General features: G+C 41.6%; 1 protein-coding gene and 1 pseudogene across 8 annotated transcripts in view; both read right to left on the minus strand.

Moving 5' to 3' along the window:
* Positions 1-21,770, minus strand: part of MCF2L2 (MCF.2 cell line derived transforming sequence-like 2) — a 250,817-nt gene that overhangs the window by 167,943 nt on the left and 61,104 nt on the right. The window lies entirely within an intron of this gene.
* Positions 907-18,074, minus strand: LOC141585401 (uncharacterized; annotated as a pseudogene).

The following is a 21,770-nucleotide window of genomic DNA, read 5'->3' on the forward strand; positions in this document are numbered from 1 at the left end:
GTGTGCCCAGCTCTGAGAAGTTCCTGGGACACACTGTTTTCAGTGCTAAAAACAACAGTCTTAGGAAAACCAGGACGTCTGTGACCCCTGATTCAAATACCTAATTCCAAGCACTAACATGATTGTCGCAGGTATATTGCATATGGGGCTTCTTACTGGAAGAAATTAAACTACTCTCCCGGACTGTCTAGGTTGGTTGATGCTTATACTGTGAACTTAGGAAAATTTAGGAATTCCCTTTTGAATGGCAGTGCCCAGAGTTGTTCCTGGTATAGGAGGTAAGATGATGAGCCTATGTCTTTTTAAATTTATTATTCCCATTCATAAATAAAGTATCCATAATGCTTTCTAGTCTTGTGGCATTCTTTTGTCATCTTCATGTGCAAACTGGCGGGGGCTAACAGAAACCCATCTCAAACTCTCCTTCCAGTGGTAACATTTTATGATTCACTGATTCTGTATAGTGACTTCAAGTCCCTAGGGACCACAGAAACACTTCTACAGAATCAGCTGAATTCGGTTGACCATTTTTATAGGGGTTGGACGATATTATGAGATACAACCAAATTAAGAATGGAAGAGGCCAGGCGCAGTGACTCAAGCCTGTAATCCCAGCACTTTGGGAGGCCGAGGCAGGTGGATCACGAGGTCGAGAGATCAAGACCATCCTGGTCAACATGGTGAAACCCCGTCTCTACTAAAAATACAAAAAATTAGCTGGGCATGGTGGCGCGTGCCTGTAATCCCAGCTACTCAGGAGGCTGAGGCAGGAGAATTGCCTGAACCCAGGAGGCGGAGGTTGCGGTGAGCCGAGATCGCGCCATTGCACTCCAGCCTGGGTAACAAGAGCGAAACTCCGTCTCAAAAAAAAAAAAAAAAAAAAAAAAAAAAAAAAAAAAAAAGAATGGAAGAGACGGGGACAATCTTGTCCATCTCTCAAGTATCTCAGCATCTTCATCAGACTTTCTCTCTTATCTCACCTCACTTTATCTTTTGCTATTTTCTTAAATACCACATCCTGAGTGGAAAGTCACTCTCCATGATCTGTGTAGAAGAACCAACATCTTAGAATGGACTAAAGGCACGGCCGGGCGCCATGGCTCATGCTGGTAATTCCAACACTTTGGGAGGCCAAGGTGGGCGAACCACTTGAGGTCAGGAGCTCGAGACCAGCATGGCCAATGTGGCGAAACCCCACCTCTACTAAAAATACAAAAATTAGCCGGGTGCCGTGGCTCATGCCTGTGTTCCCAGCACATTGGGAGGCCGAGGCGGGCAGATCATCTGAGGTCAGGAGTTTGAGACCAGCCTGGCCAACATGGCAAAACCCCATCTCTACTAAAAATATAAAAATTAGCCAGGCACGGTGGCATGTGCCTGTAATCTCAGCTACTTGGGAGGCTGAGACAGGACAATTGCTTGAATGCAAGAGGCAAAGGTTGTAGTGAGCTGAGATTGTGCCACTGCACTCCAGCCTGGGTGACAGAGAAAGACTCCATCTCCAAAAAAAAAAAAGGAACAGACTAAAGGCTGTGACTCTAGTGTTCTCTTTTGATAATAAGGGCAAGTCCCTGCCCAATCTACTGGAGAGAAGCAGATGTGCTCCTGCTGCACAGGAAAGCCAGCAAGGAACCCTGCTTTGAGGGACACGAACAGCTCTTGAATAGAAGGACAGAGAATCAGAGAATCTGCAGAGCAACCGATGGCAAGATACGCCCCTCCTCCTCACTTCTTTTCTGGATCCTGATTTCAACTAACTTATTAGGGGAAAAAGGATAATAAAAGATACACCAAAAATGGCTGAACTATTTGGTACATTAAAGTCTATTTTGTGATGTGATGACTGTATTATCATGATGTTTTAAAAATAACCTCTGTCTTGTAGAAATACATGCTGAAATATTTACAGGCAAAATGATACATTATCTGCTTCAAGGTAAACAATAAGAGAAAACATGGGTGGAGACAGACACAAGACGAACCGTCAGTGAGTTGGTAATTGTCGAAGCTGGTGATAGCGGCTGAGTTGTTTATGAGACTAGTCTGTTGGCTTTTGCAAACGTTTACATTTTTCTGTCATTTCCACTTAAAAAAAATTAAAGATTAAAAAGAAAATCGAAACCTCTTGAGTTATTCATGAATAAACAATCTAGAGTTACAGAAGACTGAAGCTTTAGGAATCAGCTACCCTCATTCATAGAACAGGCCATACTTAGAGAATACTTCCTCTTTACAGGAGGAAGAAACACGGGCAATGACTGACTTCCATGCTTTAACAATGAAGGAATCCCCTTCCATATCGCTGCAAGAGGTCCACCCAGTTCCACCAGACACATCCAGTAACAGGATGTATTAGCCCGTTTCTGCACTGCTATAAAGAAATATCTGAAGCTAGGTAATTTGTTTTTAAAAAAGAGGTTTAATTGGCTCACGGTTCTATCAGCTGTATGGGAAGCGTGACTGGGGAGGCCTCGGGAAACTTAAAATCATGGTGGAAGGCAAAGGGGAAGCAGGCACATCTTACCATGGGTGAAGCAGGAGGAGGAGAGTGAGGGAAGAGGTGCCACACAATTTTAAACAACCAGATCTTGTTAGAACCAGATCACGAGAACAGCACCGAAGTGGAAATCTGCCCCCAGGGTCCGTTCATCTCCTACCAGGCCCCACCTCCAATGCTGGATAACAATTTGACCTGAGATTTGGGCAGGGACCGAAATGCAAACCACATCCAGGTCCTCTGCTGCCTCCAAGCCAACCCAGTTCTCTACCAGGCTGTCCGGAGGATGAGGCAGCCCGTTCCCCACATTCAGTCAGATGCTCCTTCCCATAGAGCTTCTACATCTCAAATTCCATCCTTTCGCCACACCTTTTTTAATAGGAAGAGAAGTAGGTGTCAATCAAAAATAAAATTCTAAGTTCCCCGACCAACTGAATGGACCCCTCTTCTTGGCCAAGTGGATTTCAAAGAAACCTAAAAACCTAGTTTAGGCCGTAACGGGAAGCAGGGCCGGACGTGCCTCGTTATACGCTCTTCCCTTTGGAATTCAGGCACAACTGTCCAGCATTAACATTCAAAGAGATCTGCAGATTCTTTATAACAATCAGATGCTGATTGCAACCTGGCTCTAGCATAACATCACATAACAGCAGGCCCTGAAAGAAACAGAAGTATTTTTACTGCAAAATATATTTCTTTGCCATATTTTGAAATGGCCCTCCAAAGCTATCTCTCATGGAGAAAATCTGTATTCTGCAGAGAATCCCCTTCCCTTTCCAGGTCTTTTCCTGATCCAGGAGAGATTTAACTGAGAGTCTGGCACCTTTTAAGGTCTCATAAGAGACATTTACCATCTATTCTCTCTGAAGTCTGCTACACATCAAGAACCTTGGCTTCCACAACCGCACCCTCCCACCCCACCCTGCTTATCTTAGCCCCAAGCATTTCTTTCTGCTGACTTTCACTCTCTAGGTAATAACTTAACTCTATTAACCAACTGCCAATCAGAAAGTGTTTGAATCCACCTTTGATCTGTAAGTCTCTTCCCAACACTTCAAGTTTTCAAGTCATTCCACCTTTCTGGACCAAACCAATGTACATCTTACATGCATTGATTGATGTTTGCCTGTAACTTCTGTCTCCCTAAAGTGTATAAAATGAAGCCATTACCTAATCACCTTGAGCACATGTTCCCAGGACCTCCTGAGGCTGTGTCATGGTGTTGTTCTTACATGTGGCTCCGAATAAAGTTCTTCAAATATTTTATAGAGCTGTGCTTTTTTGGGTCAACACAGGTATGTTACTGATCAATAACATAGTCTCTATAAGCATGCAAAGGGAATAAATCCATCATGAATGAATGAATGAATACAGCAATAAATATAAGAATTAAAGCATGTTTCCAGGTCTTTGCACTGTGTAAAGCAATATAAAATAAAATAGTTGTTTAAAGCATTGGCATAAAATGCTTCTAGGAAGTCTACTGGATCCCATCCTCTCCATACACTCCATCACAACTTTATTTACACGATATCGATTTCTAGAATTTACATTAAATATTTGAAAATGAAAAAAAACTAGGGGATTACGAGGGGCAAGCAAGAGATAGGTAATGTCATTAGAAAAGGACCAGATCTTGTTGGGATCATGGATATGAATGAATTCCTCTTTCTAAGGATGCTGATCTTAAAAAATGAAGGGAAAAATGCTTGAAGGCTTCTTAGTGGCCACTCCAAGACAGTCTTACTTTTGCAGTAGACTGGGGCAGAAAGCAGGAGTAGCAGAATAATTACTTAGATACCACAACCAACAATGTTTTTTAAGCCCACACCAATCACCTGAGGGCCCTGTTAAACATACCAATTTCAAGTCATGAAGTTGGGGGTGATGCCCCAGATTCTGCATTTCTGCCAAGCTTCCAGGTGATGTCCATTCTGGGGACTCACTTGTAGTGACTAGGGCAGTGAGCCCTTCCTTCCCTCCCTCCCCACTCCTTGTGAATAAGGAGCAGCTGGCTGGCTGTAGCATCTGCCCCATCTGTAGTCTTGCAAACCTCTTCCTTCACAAAGTAGATTTGCCAGGAGAGTGTGTAGGCTATAGGAGTTGAAGCTAAAGGAGGAGGAAGAGCAGCGCTTGAAGAAACCCCAGACCACATGCCCGAAAGACTCAGAAGAAGATTACAAAAAGCAGATCTTTCTAGATATAAAACTGACTTAAAAAAAATCTCTGCCTCTAGAGCAAAGTCCTCTTTATTATAAAAAATAAAAGTATTGCTGACTCCCTAATCAAGCATCCCTAAAGGAAAGTCTGTTTATAGGACCCACCCAGTGTTGCAGAGTCTACTGACCTCAATTTCCTGTCATTCAGAAAGTGCAAGTACTTTGGTTAAACACATCTACCCAACTGCAGAGGAAATCCAAGCCAGATAATATTAACAACATAACCCTTCATAAATATAAAAGGTCAACCAAAGGTCTTCTGAATTGAATAAAAGCAAAGCATCAAAGAGAAAGATTGAGGTGAACAAACAAACAGAACAGCCAATCTAGAAACAAGCAATGAAAACAACTACAAAGAAATGTTTATATTTTTTCTAGTTAGTTATCTCAGACTCTTGAAAGAATACTGCATCCATAAAACAAGAACACACTCTTATGAAAAGGGAGCAATGGGAGAATGAGAAATAGTTCTCAGAAATTAAACATATGATGCTAGAACCTAAAAATGTATGTAAGAGTTTAAATAAAATGCACATGGCTGCTAACAAAATCAGTGATCCTCTGATCATCTAGTGATGAAATCATCAGTGATCTAAAATCAGTGATTTGAAGTTTATCAAAAACAAAACAGAGGGACTTCTGGGTAGCTGAGCAAAATCTGAATCATTACACATCCTCTCAGAACTATGCAGATAAACCAAAAGAACAAATAGAGCCAAAGGAATCCCATGCCCTGAGAGTAACTAGAAGATTAACAACACTACAAACTTCAAGTTACTCACAAAAATTTTTTAAAAAACAAACAAGATACTAATTTTCAGCAGAACTATTCCTTAAGCTCTTGCTACTAGCTTCTGCAGAGAGCTAAGGAATGCCAAGAGAAGAGGCCATTGAGATAAAACACTCAGAGGAAAAAAACAAAAATGAAGAGTCCACTTTTAAGTGCGAAGATGCAGGCCAACCATCCTTAATCCAAAAATCCAAAATCCAAAATGCCCCCGAATATGAAACTTCTTGAGCACTGACAATGACGCCAAAAGTGGAAAAATCTAACACTTCACTTCATGTAACAAGTTGCAGTTAAAACGCAAGCACATGACACACCATTTATTTGGCATCCTCAAGGGAATGAAGACACTCCCAGCCCTGTCCAGCTGCAGGGTATCTTTTCCATGCACGCCCTGACTCCCTACGAAAGCCAGCCCATGAAGGGAAATAAAATGTGTATATAGGCCGGATGCATCAGTGGCAGGTTCCCCATGATGCTCTGCGTGGGACCAAGACCTGCGGGACCTATTACTCACTGGGGTTTTCTGCTTATTCTCTCCTCCATGATGTAAAGATATTTTTCAAAATGTCAAAAAAAAAAAAAAAAAAAAAGTTCGACAGATACCCCTATGAGTAACAGTGATAAGAAAAAGAGGAAGCACTTACGTTTATCTATAGCACAGAAATTCAAGCTGTTGGATAAACTAGACAGCAGCATAAGTGAGAAACATCTTACAGAAGAGTGTGGTGTTTGTAGACAGGTGCGGTGGCTCGTGGCTCATGCCTGTAATCCCAGCACTTTGGGAGACTGGGAAGAGTGGATCACATGAGGTCAGGAGTTCAAGACCAGCCTGGCCAACACGGCGAAACCCTGTCTCTACTAAAAATACAAAAATTAGCCAGGTATAGAGGTGCGTGCCTGTAATCCCAGCTACTCATGAGGCTGAGGCAGGGAGAATTGCTTGAACCTGGGAGGCAGAAGCTGCAGTGAGCTGAGATTGCGCCACTGCACTGCAGCCTGGGTGACAGAGTGAGACTCCATCTCAAAAAAAAAAAAAAAAAAAAAAAAAAAAAAAAAAAAAAGAAGAGCATGCTGTTAGAAAGAATGCACACTGGCCAGGTGCGGTGGCTCATGCCTGTAATCCCAGCACTTTGGGAGGCCGAGGTGGGCAGATCATGAGGTCAGGAGATCGAAACCATCCTGGACAACATGATGAAACCTCGTCTCTCCTAAAAATACAAAAAAAAAAAAAATAGTTGGGTGTGGTGGCACATGCCTGTATTCCTAGCTACTAAGGAGGCTGAGGCAAGAGAATTGCATGAACCCAGGAGGTGGAGATTGCAGTGAGCCAAGGTGGCACCACTGCACTACAGCCTGGGCAACAGTGGGAGACTCCATCTCAAAAAGAAAGAAAGAAAGAAAGAATGCTCACCATATATGACCTAAAGATACAGAATAATACATTGTAGATGCTCCATGATAAAAGTGATGAACAGAAATGAACAAAAAATACAAAAACACTACATGAAGTTAAAAATGCAGATCTTGATCATGTGTTGAAAGAGTAGATCCATCGGCACTGCAGTGAACTTGTGCCACTTAACTACCGTTATGCTGCTCACGACACAAGCAGACATTTATCACACCAAACTGAAAATTGAAGGGAACTGTGAATATTCAACAGGCTGGTTACAGAAATTTTGTTGTTGTTAAGAGACAGAATCTCATTCTGCCTCTCAGGCTGGAGTGCAATGGCTTGATCATAGCTCACTGTAACCTCGACCTCCAGGGCTCAAGAATTTCTTCCACCTCAGCCTCTCAAGTAGCTGAGACTACAGGCATCTGCCACTACTTCCAGCTAATTTTTAAAAATAGAGACAATGTCTCGCCGTGTTGCCAGGCTAGTCTTGAACCCCAAACTTCAAGCAATCCTTCTGCCTTGGCCACTCAAAGTGCTGGGATTACAGGATATGATTATCACCATGCCTGGCCCAGAAATACAAGAAAAGAAACAGCATTAAATGTTAAAAGATTCGTTAAAAGAAAAAGCATCTGCTGAACATGAAGCAGTGGAAAAATTCATTGGGTTTTTTTTTCTGTTTTTCTTAAATTCTAAATCTTTACTGAAGCAGTGGAGAAATTCACTGATGAGTTTGCCAAGGTCATTGCTGATGAAAACTTTCCACCAGAACAAGCCTGGGATGCTGACGAAACAACACTGTTTTGCACTGTTCCCCCAGAAAGACATTGACTGCACTGACGAGGCAGCCCCTACAGGAATTAAGGATGTGAAAGACAGAATGACTGTGCTGGGATGTGCTAATATAGCAGGCACTCAGAAGGCAAAAGCATTCACGGACTGAATTTCTTACCAGTCCGTTACCACACTAACAGAAGGTCATGGATCACCAAGGACACCCTTTCTGGTCGGTTTCATGAAGATGTTATACCAGTGGTTCATGTACTCTGCAGGGAAACTGGACTGAGTGATGATGGAAAGATTTTCTTATTTCTTAACAACTGTTCTGCTCACCCTCCAGCTGAAATTCTCACGAAAAATAACATTTACCATCGATAGCCATACCACCCTGAACAAACCTGATCTCATCTGATTTCACAAAAATCATGTTTATGTCATGTACTTCCCTCAGATGTGACTACACGAATTCAGCCATGAACAGCGCATCCTTAAGTCAATGAAAAGTAAATATATAAACACTTTCTTGAACAGCAGGCTAGCAGCAGTAAACTAGCCTGTGGAGGTTTTCAAAAAGAGTTTAGCAGGAAGGATGCCATATAGGCTGCTGTCCCCGCTTGGAACACAGTGACTAAAGACACAGTTTTGCACCAAGACCTGACACAACCTCTGGCTTTTTCAGTGGTGATGATGAATAAGGTGGTGACTTTGAAGAATTCCATATGTCAAGTGAGGAAACCATGATATCTAACCTTCTTACATATGCAAAAGATACATCTTCACAGTTCATCGTAAGCTGGAAAATGTGGATATCGACATTTTTAACATTGATAATGAGACTCCAATTGTTCATTCATTAACCAGTGATGAAATAGCCAAAATGGTTCTGAATCAAGCTGATTGTGATAATAGTGATGGTAAAGATGGTACTGTTAACACTCCAGAAAGAGGTGCCTAGAAGGCGTGGTGAAAATGTATAATGGGCTTACTGAAGGACCAGGGCAGCACGCATTCAAAACAGAACAAGAAATTATGCCAGTTTACAAAACCAAAGCGAGCTTCTAAGATGAAGCCCACTGTTAATGAGGCAGATGACTCTGGAGCAAACATTTTAAAAACATCAAGGCCAGACAGGGGTAGGAGGAGGTAGTTCATGCCTGTAATCCCAGAACTCTGGGACACTGAGACAGGAGGGTCACTTGAGCCCAGGAGTCCATGATCAGCCTGGGCAACAGAACGAAACCCTGTCTCCACAAAAACACTTAAAATTAGCTGAGTGTGGTGTCACGCCTGTAGTCCTAGCTACTTGGGAGGCTGAAGTAGGAGAATTGCTTGAGCCCAGGAGTTCAAGGGTGCAATTAGCTATGATCATGCCACTGTACTCCAGCCTGGGCGACAGAATGAGAACCTGTCTCTAAAAAGAACACAAGAAAAGAAACCAGCCATTTGGGAGAATACCTCTTCATCCCTAGATAGAGGACCCACTTCTTCCTGTTCCTTCAACTACTTCTGATGTTTCTTCTCACCTAGAAAATAACATATAGCATAGTAGGCTGGGTGTGGTGGCTCACTCCTATAATCCCAGCACTTTGGGAGGCTGAGGGAAGTGGATCTCCTGAGGTCAGGAGTTTGAGACCAGCCTGGCCAACATGGTGAAATCCCAGCTCTACTAAAAATACAAAAATTAGCTAGGCCTGGTGGCGGGAGCCTGTAATCCCAAATACTCATTAGGCTGAGGCAGGAGAATTGCTTGAACCCAGGAGGCAGAGGCTGCAGTGAGCTGAGATCACGCCACTGCATTCCAGCCTGGGCAACAAGAGTGAAATTCCATCTCAAAAAAAAAGAAAAATGAGAATAGAGAAAAGTAACACATAGCGTACAATGACCTTTTAATCAAAACGTGGCATCGCAGGTGGAAACTGAAAACCTGCCGTCATTTGTCCTTGTTGCTGTTGTTCAACAGCAGGTACCACATGCTGATAACACTGCTGTATTGCTTAGTTACCGACACAGTTGGGCTCTGTGTTCCCACCCACATCTCATGTTGAACTGTAATCCTCAGTGTTGAGGGAGGCACCTGGAGGGAGGTGACTGGATCATGGGGGCAGACTTTCCCCTTGCTGTTCTCATGACAGTAAGTTCTCACGAGATCTGATGGTTTAAAAGTGTGTAGCACTTCCCCCGTCACTCTCTGTCTCCTGCCACCATGTAAGACATGCTTGCTTCCCCTTCCCCTTCCACCACCATTGTAAGTTTCCTGAGGCTGCCCAGCCATGCTTCCTATACAGCCTGTAGAAACGGGGGTCAATTAAGCCTCTTTTCTTCCTAAATTACCCAGTCTCAGGCAGTGCTTTATAGCAGTGTGAGAATGGACGAATACAGTTACCCTGAACACATTATTTGTTTTTGCTATAATAATGGTACCTCTTACTATTTACTGTTAAATACTTAAGTGTGAATAAGTATAAGATACTAGTTGTTCATCAGCAGCATATAAGTTCAGATTCAGAAATAACAGTGATGCTGAACCACCACAGACTGTCCACGTGGGTGGTAAGACAGCAACATCTTTGCTTTCTGATGGATCCATGTATACGCGCTTTGTTTCATGCGCAAAATTATTTAAAATATTGTATAAAATTACCTCAGGATATATGTTTGTGGAATATTAGGCAATTTTGTGCTTAGACTTTGGTCCCATCCCCAAGATATCTCACTAGGTATATGCAAATATTCCAAAATCTGAAAAAAATCGGAAATACTTCTTGTCTCAGGAACTCTGGAGAAGAGATACTCTGTACTGAACAAGAGTTCTGGAGCATCAGGGCACTGACTAGAGGAGGAATCAAACAGGCAGTCTTAGAAAGGCAAGTTTCTGGGGGAGAGAAAAGGAAAGGAAAGGAGAGACAGTCCCTGTGTAGTAAAGGCGAAAATTAGTAATAGGTAAAGTTTAGAATCTTACAGGATGGAAAAAAAGACAAGGATACAAACCCCTTCCCTTAACCTCTGAAAAAAAATTTTTAAGGCCATCTATCAAACAAACTACTTTTAGATACACTAACAGTAGATGATACTCTTGAACCAGAAATCTTGTAAACCACCCCAAACCACCAACCTCGTCAATCAAATGCAAGATGCAAGCAATAGTCATTTAACAGAAAGCTACTATAGGGAGGAAAAAAGAAAATAAGAATAAAAAATGTTTACTTTCAATAGAATGAGAAGACAAGACACATTTCTTTATATCTTGTATCTTTATATCTTCTATCTTATAAAGAAATGTTATCAAAATACCAAAGAACTGTTTAAACTCAGCAAGAAGGAAATGAACAACCCAATTTAAAAACAGGTAGAAGGTTGGGCGTAGTGGCTCACACCTGTAATCCCCAGCACTTTGAGAGGCCGAGGTGGATGAATCATTTGAGACCAGGAGTTCAAGACCAGCCTGGCCAACATGGTGACACCCTGTCTCTAATGAAAATACAAAAACTAGCCAGGTGTGAGGGCATGTGCCTGTTAATTCCAGCTACTCAGGAGGCTGAGGCAGGAGAATCGCTTGAACCTGGGAGATGGAGGTTACAGTGAGCCGAGACTGCGCCACTGCATTCTAGCCTGGTCAACAGAATGAATAATAAGGCAAAGGACCTGAACAGACACCTCACTAAAGAAGATTTACAGATGACAAATAAACATATGAAAATATGTTCAACATAGTATGTTATTGGGGAACTGTAAATTAAAACAATGCGATCCTACCATATATTTATTAGAATGATCAAAATCCTAAACATTGACAATATACCAACGCTGGCAAAGAGCAACAGGAACTCTCATTCACTTCTGGTAGGGATGCAAAATGGCATGGTTACTTTAGAAGACAGTTGGGCAGTTTCTTACTACTCTTACCATAGGATCCATTAATTTTGCTGTTTAGTATTTACCCAAATGAGCCAGAAATACGTATCTACACAAAAACCTGCATACCGATGTTTATAAAAGTTTTATTCATAATTGCCAAAACCTGAAAATAACCATGAGGCAGAAGAATGGAAAAACTGACTTTGATGTACCTAGACACTGGAATATTATTTAGCATTAAAGAGAAATGAGCTTTAAGCCATGAGAAGACATGGAAAAACTTAAATACATATTACTAGGTGAAAGATGGCAATCTGAAAAGTCTACATCTTGCATAAGTCCAACAGTATGACATTCTGGAAAGGCAAAACTACAGAAGCAGTAAAAGGATCAGTGATTGCTAGGGTCTGGGATGGGGAGATAAATAGGTGGGGCACAGGTGATTTTTAGGACAAAACTATTCTGTATGTTACTACAATGGTAGATACACGTCATTGCACATTTGTCAAAATTCACAGCATGTATTGTACCAAGAGTGAACCAATGTAAATGATGGACTTTGGTTGACAATGATGTGCCAATGTAGTTTCATCGACTGTGACAAATGTACTGCTCTGGTGGGGAATGTTGATGGTGAGGAAGACTGCACATGCGTCTGAGTCGGGGATATTGGAACTCTCTGTACTTTCCATTCAATTTTGCTGAAAACTGCTCTAGAAATAAAACATATCTTTAAATAATCTTTTTAGATAATGAAATTGCTCCAAAAAATTAGTCATTAAGCAGAAAAAAATATATATATAGCTTTCCAAATTGAATTACATGTCTTCAGACAAACACTTGGAAGTAGGGGGAGTGGGTGGCACTTTAAATAAGAAACTCAAAAAACAAGAACAGAAGTAAACTTCTTAATATTTAAAAATGGAAGAAATGAAATCAATGTTAACTGAAGACAGAAAATAAAAGGAAAAGACAACCTCATATGAGAAAAGGAGTCTAAATTACAGGATACCCAAAGGATATCCTATTTGAAAAAAAATTTAGTAAGAGGCAGTGAACAACATCAAGAAAACAAACAAGAGAATGAAAATGAAGGCTAGGCGTGGTGGCTCATGCCTGTAATTCAAGCACTTTGGAGGCCAAGGCAGGCAGATCACCTGAGGTTGGGAGTTCAAGACCAGCCTGACCAACATGGTGAAACCCTGTCTTTAAAAAAAAAAAAAAAAAAAAAAAAAAAGAGAGAGAGAGAATGAAAATGAAAAAACAAACAAACGAACAAAATTTTAAGTGAAAAGGGTCAGAAAGAAAGTGGATGAAATGGAAGCCTGACAGAAGAGAACCAATATGCTTACAACTGGAGTCACTATAAAAACTAAAAACAACAGAAATAATATTTTAAATATAAGTAATATAATCCAAGAAATTAAAAAAAAAAATCTACACTATCTGAAAGGGCCCAGCAGGCACCTGGAAAAATCTACCTGAAGCAATAAACCATGACACATATTTTAGTGAACTGCTTGGCTTTAAAGATAAAATAAAAATTCTTAACATTTTCAGGCAAAAATGAAACAATTTTAACAGGATAAGAGAATCAGGCAGCAATCACACTTCTCGAAGGCAACATACAATTCATGGCAAGAATGTAATAGCATTCCAGGACAGCTCATGAGCAAAAACTGTGAACCAAGAATTTTTTATCAGCACAAGCTTGCCTTCAAGTATGAAGCAATAGAAAAACAGTCATAAACATGCAAAAACTCAGAAAATTTTGTAGCTATAAGCCCTTCTTGAAGAATCTAGTAGAGGTTGATCTTCATCCAATCAAAGATAAGGGAACTTTAGCAAAAGGATATATTTAACATATTTAATGGTAGGTCTAATATCAAACAGGGTAGAATAAAAATATATACAATAATGCAAGTTTAAAAATGGAAGAAGGAAAGATGGAAGAAGAGAAAAGAATAAGCTCATTGATTCATGTATAGGCAATAGGTAGGAGTCAGAGAGTATTATTAAAAACCGACAAACCAGACAGCAAAAGATTACAATTAAAAATAGAGACTGAGAACATTTTTAAAAGGTATAAATACAAGGACAAAATTTCAAATCTTCTTAAATACCAAAAGAAGTTAAAACGAAACAGCAAAGAAAAGACGTGTATAAAAACATAGTAAATATAATCCATCTAGCAGTCATAACACAAAATAATGACAAAATTGACACCCAACACATTAGTCATATCAATATACATGAACGGGCTTAATTCACTTTTTCTAAGAAAAAGATTTTCAATTTAACTCACAAAGAAAGAACCAACTACAGATGCTCCTTGACTGACAATGGGGTTACATCTTGACAAAGTCATCTTAAGTTGAAAATAATCCTAAGTCAAAGACGCATTTAACACACCTACCCTACTGAACATCAAAACTTACCCTAGCCTACCTTAAATGTGTTAAGAACACTTACATCAGCCTACAGTTGTGCAAAATCATCTAACACAAAAGCTTATTTTATAATAAAGTACTGAATATCTCATGTAATTTATTAAATACTGTACTAACAGTGGAAAACAGAATGGTTGTATGGGTACCATCATAAAGTTTAATAATCACAGACTGAATCCTAGTAAATCAGGGACCATCTCTACATTAGTCTACAAGAGGAAGATCCAGAGCAGAAATTAGTAATTTCCCTGCTATACCAAGGTCCTATGAAATAAACCAGTTCCTACAAAGGAAGTGGACTGGGCGTGATGGCTTGTGCCTGTAATCCCCATTCTTTGGGAGGCTGAGACCAGAGGATTGCTTAAGCCCAGGTGTTTGAGACCAGGCTGGGCAACGTAGGAAGACCCCATCTCTACAAAAAAAGTTAATAATTAGCCAGGCATGGTGGTGCATGTCTGTAGACCCAGCTATTCAGGAGGCTGAGGTGAGAGAACCATTTGAGCTTGGGAAGGTTGAGGCTGTAGTGAGCCATGATCGCACCACTGCACTCCAGCCTGGGAGACAGGGCAAGACCATCTCAAAAGCAGATAGAAAGATATACACTTTACTTTTTTTTTTTTTATGTTTCCTGAAGGTATTTTCATCCAAACATATTTTCCACAGGTGAAGACATAATCCCTAATTTCCCCCTAGGATCCATATTTTCAGTTTACCACTTTCTTGGAACCCTCTTGTTCCTTTGCAGTCAGGAACAGGACTCCAGAGCTGTTTATTTTTCTCATGCAGGTGGGGGAATCTCATTCTCCACAAAGGCAATCAGACCCTCACTTCCTCTGCCAATTCCACCTTATTATTGCAATTGGGCTGACCTGCAAATTCCACCTTATTATTGCCCTTGGGTCCCTGGTTCCTTTATGTCTGAGGTCTCATTTACACATGTGCTCTGTTAAGGATACTCCTGTTAGGCCATCGTGGGGCACATGGTGGCTTGATCTGGATTGCCCATGACTTCCCAACTGGGGCCATCAGGACAGCTGCAACTCACAACCAGTCTTTTGTTGACCTTCAGCTGATTCCCCAGGGGATGTGGTCTGGTCTCAGGTGCCCCAGAACCCCCAAATGCTCCTGCTGAATGTCCCAAGTGAGGAAGAAGTGTCAAAAACATCACATGAATTCCCAAAGTTGTTAAATTGGACAGTCAGCCACTCAAATCACATATTGGCTAAAAACATCAAGAGGGTAGGAGCACCCTAGGGCAGAGTAGACTTGGAGGATCCCACCCTGAGGTCACCTCAGAGACTTGCCATCCTTTCTTATACAGACAGAGCTCCTTTTCAGTGTTATGCCAATCCTCTGCTGCCTCTGCACCTCCCTTACAATGAGTCCCCGTTACCTGAAGAATGCAGGGGTCATCCGGTTGGCTGGGCAGGGAATACCAGCTCTTGCCAACAGGCTCCTGTGAATATGCCACCTCACCTGGGGCAAAGAGAAACCCCACTTTTATTAACCCATGTGAGTTCTCTGATGGCTCATAAGATGGAAACTCTGAGAGAAACTTTCTCCACATTCAGAACATTTATAGGGTCTGTCTCCTGTATGTGTTCTCAGGTGGTGAATCCGACCGGAGCTGTGGGAGAAACTGTTGCCACATTCATGACAGGTATAGGGGTAAAGGGTTTTTCTCCCATGTGTATTCTCTGGTGCCTGATTAAGTTGGATCTATGAGAGAAGTTTTCCCCACAAAGGGTACATTTATGGTTTCTCTCCTGTGTGTGTTCTCTGATGTCTGGTGAGGTCCATGCCCTGCAGGAAGCTTTTCCCACAAGTCAAGCATTCAAATAGCTTCTTCTCTGCCTTGTGGGCTCTGTGGTTTGTAAGAAAGGGGGTGCTGTCAGTCACGGCTTCCCCAGGCTCAGTGAAGGGGGTAAAGTCTCTTTCTCTCATGAGTTCTTTCGTGAATGACGAGCTGTGAACTCCGAGAGAAACTTTTCCCACACTGGCAACACTTATAAGGTCGCCCTCCAGTGTGAATTCTCTGGTGCCGAAGGAGGTTGGACCTGTGAGCAAAGATCTCCCCACACTCGGGGCACCTGTAGGGCTTCTCCCCCGTGTGCATTCTCTGGTGCCTGTGGAGAGACATCTTCTGCGTATGTCACACTGACAGCGCTTCTCGCCCATGTGGGTGCACTGGTGGCGAGTCAGACCGGTGTTCCAACTGAAGCACTTCCCACATTCGAGGCACGTGTGGGCCTCTTCTCCCGTGTGCTCTGTGCAGTGACAGGAAACGTGGGTTCCCACCAAAGATTCTACTGCAGTCCACACCCAGACACAGTCCTTCTGCTGCACAGATTCTCTGGTGCCTAATTAGGTTCGAGTTGTTAGAGAAATTTTTGCCACACAAGGGGCACAAATGGAGTTTCTTTGGCTGCAGTTTCTTCAGTCGCCCCAGTTCTCTGGCACTTGACAGAGGCTCCTGCCGAGGACCCGCTCCCTTCCACCCAGTTCCCTTGCAGCTGCTCACAAGGTCTTCCCAGCTCAGGACTCCAGGGCACTTCCCCTTGGGCCTGGTCAGGAAGAAGCACCTGAGGGTGGGTGTTCTCAGGGGACACAGACGAACGCCTTCTTCCAGGTTCTCAAATTTCTCCTGCAGCTGGGCCTCGGGGGCTCAGGCCCCCCTCGCAGCTCTGGACACTGGCACCCACAGCTTCCCTCCTTGTGCCACTGGGGCGCTTGGGGCCTCCTGACTGGGGCTGTGAGCCTCGGCTGTCGCGGCCCCCCATGTGGTCTCTGCTGTCTCGGCTCCCACGCAGTCTCGGCCTCCCACGTGGTCTCTGCTGTCTCGGCCCCCCCACGTGGTCTCTGCTCCCCACGCGGTCTCTGCTGTCTCGGGCCCCCCACGCAGTCTCCGCATATACTCCGTGAGGGTCGCCGCCTCTGCGCTCTCCGGATGCAGCCCCTGCGCCCTGCTGTGGTCTCCCGGGGCAGGAGGTCAGGAACTTGGTCCGGCACCCACCCGCAGCTCCAGGTCTGCTCCTTCGTGCGCCTCTCGGGCCGAAGCCATCCGCGGCAAAGCGCTTGAAGCCGAGAGGGCTTCCCGGGGAGCAGCTGCCTCTTGGGAGCGGAACTGTCTGCAGGGCAAGCGGGGGCCTAGGCTGGGCCCTGGCTCCGGTGCGGTCCTCCTCCAGCTTCACCACCTGGATCCCTTCCCGTTCCTGGGATCCCCGACCCGACGCCATCGTCAGGTCTGCGGAGCGCCTCAGCCGGAAACCAGCCGCGCCCAGGGGCTCCCAGCCCACGCCGAGGGGTCAGGTGCCAGGCCTCAGTCGCTCCCCGGCCGCCGCGCCGGCCCCCGGCCCGTCCTCGCCAGGACTTCCCCGGGGCGGGGGCCCAGCGCCGCGCTTCTCCCCCTGCCGAGGACCCACGCGTGACTTGAACCTCAGCTCCCATGCCGCAGAGATACACTTTAAATAGGAGATTTTTAATATACTATTTTCAGTACAAGACAGAGCAAACAGACGACATATCAATAAAGTTCTAAAAGACCTAGGCAACATAATCAATAAGGAAGACAGAATGACTGTGTCTTTTTTTTTTTTTTTTTTTGAGATGGAGTTTCACTCTTGTTACCCAGGCTGGAGTGCAATGGCGCGATCTCAGCTCACCGCAACCTCCGCCTCCTGGGTTTAAGCAATTCTCCTGCCTCAGCCTCCTGAGTAGCTGGGATTACAGGCACGCACCACCACGCCCAGCTAATTTTTTGTATTTTTAGTAGAGACGGGGTTTCACCATGTTGACCAGGATGGTCTCGATCTCTTGACCTCGTGATCCACCCGCCTCGGCCTCCCAAAGTGCTGGGATTACAGGCGTGAGCCACCGCGCCTGGCCTGACTATGTCTTAAGCTTCACATTTTGATAAAGAGGATTCACCATCTTCTAAAGTAGGCATAGAACATCCACAGAAATTGATCACAATGTAAAGAAAACACTTGAAAATTTTAAAAATTTACTATTAATAACTCTTCGGTAAAGGGAAAATGTAAAGTAAAATTTCCAAATTTCTAAAATGTAATGACAAAGAAAACACGACATATCAGAATTTATGGGTTTGCTTAAAGCAGTCACTGGAGAAAATTCATAGACTTAAACATTTAAATCATCAAGATAAATGAACGAAAATAAATATCAACTCAAAAAATGAGAGAAAATGAAGCAAACCAAAAGGAAGAACAAGGAAGACATATTAATGATAAAGGCAGAAATGAATAAAGAATGGAAAAACGATAGATCTAATTAGTAAATCAAAGTCCCAATTGTAAAATTAACAAAATTTTAATTTTGTTAATTAATTTTAAATCAGCCACTAGCTAACTTAAGAAGAAAAAAGAGAAAGGGAGGAAGGGTACACAAAATAAGAAATGGCAAAAGGAACTGAAACAAAAATTTAAAAATCCCTAAGAAACAACTTTGCACTCCTCTATGTAAATAAATTTGAAAACTTAGATATAAATAAGTAATTTCCTAGGAAAATACAGGTTACTTAAATTAATTTAAGTAAAATACAGGTTACTTAAATTAACTTAATGAAGTTACTTAAAATAACTTCATCAGAAATGTAAAACTTAAACAGGACCAATTTAAAGGAAAGAGAAAGTTATCAAGGCCCAAATGGTTTTAGAGGGGAATTCTACAAAATCAATGACCATATATATATGGTCTCAATGCCACAAAGATTATTTCAGAGCTTTAAAAAATAAAAGAAGACTTTAAAATACTATTTATAAAGCAAGTGTAACATTGATATCTAAACTTAATAAAGGCAGTACAAAAAGTAAAATTACTAAAGGATATAATAGTGGATAGATCCCATTTACAATGGCAACAAGAGATCAAACATTTAACAATAAAAGTACAAAACTATACCAGAAAAAAATTGTAAACATTCCTGAAAGACGTAATAGTAGACTTGAATAGAAAGACACTTCTTGATAGGATGATTTTAACACAGGAAAAAATTTCACTTTTTCCTACATTGATTTATAAATTTAACACAGTCCCAGGACAAGATCAACAAGCTTTTCTTTTCTTTTCTTTTTTATGAAGCTAGACAAACAGACAGAAAACAGGAAAGAACAGTAAGGAAAACACTAGAAAAGAAGGTGAAGCTTCAGGGATGGGAGAAGTGATTAATCTCACCAGATATCAAACAACCTAAATCCTCTATCATTAAAAGTTTGTTGCTCATTTACAAATAGACAAACACATCAATTAATTCTCAAGTCACTCAGGCAAATATGGACTTTTAAAATTAATGGTGTTCAGATAACCAAATAGCCATTTAGAGAAAGATAAACTTGGTTCTATACTTCATACCAGCCACAAAAATAAACAATCTCATCAGAGCTGACTGTGGAAACAGAAAGCATACTTTACTACAAGAAAGCCTGAATGAATTACTCTATAACCAAGATTTAGGAAAGCTTTCTAACAATGACTCAAAACTCAGATACAATAAAAGAAAAACAGTATGTTTAATGACATAAAAATTTTTCATGACAAAGAACATCCTAAGCAAAGGCAAAGGACAAACTAAAAAGTGAGAGAAAAATATAAGCAATATACATCACAGATAAAGGGCCAACATCCCAATCACACAAAGAATTCTTAAACACCAAGAGAAAAATAAAAATCAAAAACTCAATAGAAGAAAAAAACAAAAACATGAACAGACAATTTAGTACATATATACGAGTAAAAAGTAAAGTGATAAAGAGATGAAAAATAGAAACAGAAAACAGAGTTGGAGGGAAGAAATACTCAAAGAAACAATAGCAAAAAGAATTCTAAGCCTAAGAAAGACTTCACTGAGATTTGAAGACCCAGGAGAAAGAAAGAAAAAGATGTGAAATTTCAAACCTAGGACACATAACAAAAAAACCCCAAAAGTTTCCTTTGAGGAGAGAGAAACAGTTTACCTATAAAGAAATGAGACAGACCTCTGTGAGTAGGATTAGCACATAAGTAACACCAGATGCTACAAATCAATGGATCAATGTTTTTTACATAAGCAATTACATTCCCGGCCAAACTACTAATCAAGTATGAGGACAAATATAGCCATTTTCAAATGTTCAAGGTCCTGTTAAGATTTATTTATCATACGCACTTTTGGAAGAAAAAATAATTTTTCAGAGTTTCAGTGAAAATGAAATCCAAAATAGAGGGGACTTTCCCAGAGACACAATGAAACACACAGTCCCAGGTTGACAGCTTGCAGCAAATCTAGACAGCAAACAACAACCCTGAATTATAACAGCAGACAAGAGGGCCTCAAAAAAACATCTTCAAGAAGCAAATGTGTGAATTATACTCTCTATAATAAAGAATCTGCGAGATATTGACAATGCAATAAAGACGTATGCCACTTCTGTAAATAAGGGAAAAGAAGGGCAATTAGAAACAGCAGGCGAAGACGCACATTAAAAAGTCATTATCTGAAATGAATTAAATTATGGCATGATTTTGAGTAACTGATGGGGTGTGAGAAGGGAGGACCCATTTTCCTTTACCTTTTGTAGTCCCTTCAGTGACACAGGTTTAATGACATAGGATTACGTTTGCCAGTTGAGAGGTCCGATCTGTATACATAATGTATATCACAGAATGCACATTAATGCATTTTACTGATTTTTCTTTTCTTTCTTTTTTTTTTTTTTTTTTGAGACAAAGTTTCTTTCTTGTTGCCCAGGCTGGAGTGCAACAGTGCAGTCTCAGCTCACTGCAACCCCTGCCTCCTGGGTTCAAGCAATTCTCCTGCCTCAGCCTCCCAAGTAGCTGGGGATTACAGATGCCTGCCACCATGCTTCGTTATTATTTTTTTTGTGTGTGTATTTTTAGCAGATATGGGGTCTCACCATGTTGGCCGGGCTGGTCTCAAACTCCTGACCTTAGGTGATTTACCTGCCTTGGCCTCCCAAAGTGCGAAAATTAAAGGCGTGAGCCACTGTGCCTGGTCTCCTGATTTCTATTACTTAAAATTAACCTACAGTCAGAGAAAAAAAATGTAGAATAAACGTAAATACATTTTAAATCTTCGCAACATCATATAGATAGAAGAACATGAAGGATGAGCACAAAGAGAGATGGAAATGTGTGGTAGAAAATCACCAGATACTATCTAAGGTAGCTGCATCACCAAAAAGAAGATGATCAGTAGGTGATCTAAAAATAAAAATATAACTAACAAAAATTAGAGGGAGTGAGGAGAAAGAAAGCATCGTAATATGCAAAACTAATTTTTACAAGAAAGAAACAATATACTGTCTATAAAGTTGATGAATCAAGAAATACAGACATAAATATACTAGTTAGTATCATGGAGCTAACCACCGTTACATCAGTTGAAGACAGCATGATGTGGTAGAACAGCACTGAGCCAGGGGCCAGAAAATCTAAATCCTAATTAAGCCCTAAGTTTTTCCTTTACCAGCTTGTGAGTTTACACAAGTCCTTTCTTCAGTATCAGCTGGTATGGGGAACTTGTTTGAAATGCAACTATTTGGGCCTACCCCTAGACTTACTGAATCAGAAATCTCAGGGTGGGACCAGAACCTCATGGCCTAGAAAGTCCTCCAACTGATTCATTGTGTGCTGACATATGAGAACCATTACTCTAGACCACAGGCCAACAAACCACCATCCATATGCCAAATCCACCCCACTCTCATCTTTGTAAATAAACTTTAATTGGAACACAGCCATAGTCAGTCATTTAAGTATTGTC

Source organism: Saimiri boliviensis, chromosome 8, assembly GCF_048565385.1.
Source record: "Saimiri boliviensis isolate mSaiBol1 chromosome 8, mSaiBol1.pri, whole genome shotgun sequence".
Lineage (NCBI taxonomy): Eukaryota > Metazoa > Chordata > Mammalia > Primates > Cebidae > Saimiri > Saimiri boliviensis.